Here is a 4,278-nt window from a genome sequence, read left to right as displayed (position 1 = left end):
AGAGAATGAAGACAAAGGAGAAGGTTATGCTAATCCCAGCAGTCATCTTAACAAATATGGCTATCCCTAAGACTATAGGAAATCTCAATAATGCCTTTAACTGGCACATGGTGCTTGAAACTAAGATCCATCTCTAGAAGGTAAAGCCTTTTCTTTTGTGATGTGCAGTACCTTAGCAGATAAGCCAGTCAGTTGCAGAGCCAGGCTGCTGGCTCTATCATATACTCTTTGTGCTTTTGTGCAAATTTCTTTGACTTCTAAGCCGCAATTTCATTTGTAAAGTGAAGAATCATGGTGGTCACCTCATAGGAGTTCCGTGAGGTTTAAATTAGATCACCAAACTAGAATCCCTCACATATTTGTACATAGTAGATGTTCATAATCATGATTATCTACTCTCTAAACTTTATTTTCTGATGGCAGGAGTTACAGTACATAGGTACTCAATTGATCATTTCAATAACATGATCCTTTTAGCCCAGAATTTTGTTGTGACAAAAGCAAATTGTAGTCCCAGTGTATTTACTACCAAAAAATGTACTGACTTATCATGTCAATCTATGACAAATATTTAAGGCTTTTCTTTTCAAGGATCAAAGTTCCTAAGGGACCTCTCAACAGAGTGCAGAACAGAAGAACATGAATATTTAAAGGAGGAATTGGGAAAGCAGAGTTGCTAGCATGAGTGGAGAGGCAATATGGGAAAGCAAGCTTCCATCCAGGCCACAGGGATATTTCATATTACTGCAAAAGGAGAAACAACTGGGCATTTCTTAGTCACCATTTTTCTCTATACTTCATGTCCCGTACACCCACCCCTTCCTATGCATTCTCACTGATAGCACACTGATGTAAGCTCCCATCATCTCTCCCCTGGACTATCACCGTGGCCTCCTAGGTTGCCTCCCTATGTTCTCCCTCTTGCTCCTTCGAATCCGTTTTCCTATGACATGACTGATCTTTCTTAAAACATACAATGGACTTGACTCTCTTGCCTGCTTAAAATCCTTCTATGGCTTCACATTGCTCTTGGAATGAAAAAATGAAGCCTTTAACCTAACTTACAAGGTTCACATGCTCTGTTCCCAGCCTGCCTCACCAGCTCATCTCCTGATCTGCTCACTCACAGCCCATCTCTGTACTTCTTTCTAGTCCTTAAACACCTGTGCTTCTTTCTGCCATGAGACCTTCCGGCTAAGGCACCAGAACTGAATTTCCCTCCAACTCCTTCCCTTCTTCTGCCCTTCTCTTTCACAGGTAAAACTTTCCTATCTTTGACCTGGTCAGCTCCCATTGTTAAATGCTTTTTCCATTCTGCTTTTTTTCCCTTTTAGTGCATTATCACAACTGTGTTAGATAATCACCTGTTTAATGTCGTTTCCTTTCCTCCCTCCCTTTTTCTTCCCTTCCTTCCTTCCTTTCTTCCTTCCTTCCCTCCTTCCTTTCTTTGTCAGAGGGTATGCGCTTCCTTCCCTCCTTCCTTCCTTCCTTTCTTTGTCAGAGGGTATGCACACTTGTTGGAGAGACACAGAAATAAAGACAGAGAGAAAGCACGAGAGCACCCCTGGAGCATGGTCACAGTGCAATCCCTTCCCTTGCATCTTTCTTTCCTGTTGAGATTTTGAGCATGGATGCACATGTGACTGATGTGTTTTTCAAGCTGCCATCTGGGAATTGAACTATGCAGGTGGCCGTGTGGGATCCAAGCACTGTAACCACCATGCCATGGGATGGCCCAGTGGTTTCCTTCTTAGTTAGAATTTCAAGAACATAAAATGAGTCTTCCTTGTTCCATGTGGTATCCTGAATGCCTAACATGGTACCTGGCATGATTAAATATTTGTGGAGGTGTAGGAAGGTGGCACAGTGGTGAAACTCAATGTCCTACAAGACTGACCCATAGGAGAGGGTTTCGGGTTTGAGTCCAGACACTTCCTGAATATGTCAAGCACACAAGTGCCAATGATCCAGGACTGATTGAAGCTCAGGGTGGATTATGGCATTGAGACCCAATTGGGGGGTGCTTTCTCTCTCTTTCACTAATGGAAAGAAAAATACAAATTAAAAATTATAGAAAGAATGAACCAAAAAAATTAAGGACATAGGTCCAAGGCAGAGCGAAGAGATGTGGCAATATTGTTACCTGTTCAAAATAATTGCAGATGGATCCTGAGTTGAAGAAGGAAGAAAAGGAGAAATAGGAAGTTGTGCCAGAAAAGCTACAGAGAGGAGTAATGCGGTGATTTTTATGAAATGAGAGTGTATAAGACAGACAGAGGGTGCCCAGGGAATCACTAGAGGTGAAATAGAAGACAATTTTGCAGAACCTAGAAAGAGAAAAGGCAGTCAGTCACAGTGAACTGCAAACTAAGCAAACAAGCATCTTGCACGGTTTAAGATAATGACTTAATAACCGTCTCGTACCAAACAAAAGGAAACTGACCCGTTTATCCCTGCACTTTATTTAACCCACCCAGATGCATTAGTCTTCTTGGCCGCTTTGCAGCTGTACCTGAAAATCCCTAATGAATAGTTGTCAGTCTGCATAGCCCAGTGAATGTTAGGATGTTAGTGTTTTCCTTTTTTCTTTTCTTTTTAGAGTCTTGCAAAGCAACTGCGTGGCAAAGCAACCACTGATGTACATTCAGTTTGATGACTTCTCTCCCAGAAAATGCCATAATGGATCTTGTCTCATTATAGTGTGTCCTTAGGACACCAATGTACCTTTCCCAGTGTCTCTTTAAAATGCTCATATAGTCCTTTTCTTTTTTGAACAGGGCCGTTTACTTTTAGCAGCCAAGTATCAATTCGAATAGGTAGAACGTGTGTTCACTCACCTCTGTTCTTCTCTGGGTGCTACCTCACCTCTCTGTCTCAAGATTCCTATACTCATTTGACTCTAATATCCTGAGGGCCATCCTTGCCTAAAGAGGGGAGGGGCTGGAGCAGAGAGCCTGTGCTTACAGCTTCATGTAGCAGCACTATTCCCTCTGGGGTGGATTCATGCTGAAAATGATAAGAAATGGGATTATGGAAAGATTTGTTTTCGTAATGGCAGCTTTTGTATCTGGAAGCCCCGCCACTGAAGATCGATTGCCCTCCTTATTTGGCCTATTTTCTCAGACAGCTTTTTGATGGTTTCGTTCCCCTGACACCTTACTTTCCCCTCCCTGCCACCTTTGTTCTCAGGTTTTCTCTTCTCTTGTCATCTTTATTCTTTTCTTTTTCTTTTTCTTTTTTTCTTTCTGCTGCCACTTAAACTTTGTATCTTCCTACCAAGTTTGATCAGATTTTCCCTTTTGTCATAAAGGAGTCTTAGAATGACTCCAGGCAATATGGAGTGAGTCAGAAATTTATGTCCAGACTGTGGATTGTTTTCTTGCTGGGCTCCCCTGTCAGCACTGCCACTGGGCTACTGAGAGATTTTATTATTGACTTCATAGTCTCTTTCAGTGACTTTATTCCTCCACTCCATTATTTATTTTTTACTCCAGAATTCTTTTTTCTGTGCCTCAGACAATTCCTATTATTATTTTCATCAACATTATAAATACCATTTTTACTTTCTGAGTGGAAATATACAACCTGTTTATCCTTCTCTTTCATAAAACTGTGGAGGTCTGTTACAACAAAGTTGTCGGTTAAATATGTTCTTAAATAATGTCAAGAAGAACAGAGGAGATTCTGCTTCTTACTGCTCATCATACTGCTCATCACTGTTTGGAGAACAACTATGTGGATATTTCTTCACCCCTGTTTCCACATCTGTAAAATGGGGATAATGAAAGTATCGCCTCATAGGCTTGGTGTTCATTGAGTTCACATATGTAGCAATATTTTCAAAGACTTGTTCAGAGTTAATATCTATAAATTTTAGTCATTGTATTGATTATTCTTGTTATTATTGTAATTGAACTTAACATATAATGCAATCTTTTTTTTTTTTTTCTGGAGAGATGTTTTGCTGTAGGGTGTGTGCATTCGCCAGAAAGACAGAGAGAGACAAAGAGACAGAAAGCGAGAAATCACCCCCCCCCCCAGGAGGGATGGTCACACTGCAATCCCTTCTCCTCCATTCTCCTCTTGGGATCTTGGGCATGCACGCACACAGGCCCAGCGTGAGTTTAAGCCACCGGGTCCAGGACTTGAACTGTGGTTGACTACATGGGAGTCCAGCAACATAGCCATTACACCAACTGCTGGTCCCCAAATAATGCAGTCTTTAACATAGCAGCAGTTTTATAACAACGTTTATTTTTCTTTAAGTCTCAGTTCTTC

Source organism: Tupaia chinensis, unplaced genomic scaffold (assembly GCF_000334495.1).
Source record: "Tupaia chinensis unplaced genomic scaffold, TupChi_1.0 Scaffold000208_1, whole genome shotgun sequence".
NCBI classification, from domain to species: domain Eukaryota; kingdom Metazoa; phylum Chordata; class Mammalia; order Scandentia; family Tupaiidae; genus Tupaia; species Tupaia belangeri.
This window is presented reverse-complemented; position numbering follows the sequence as displayed.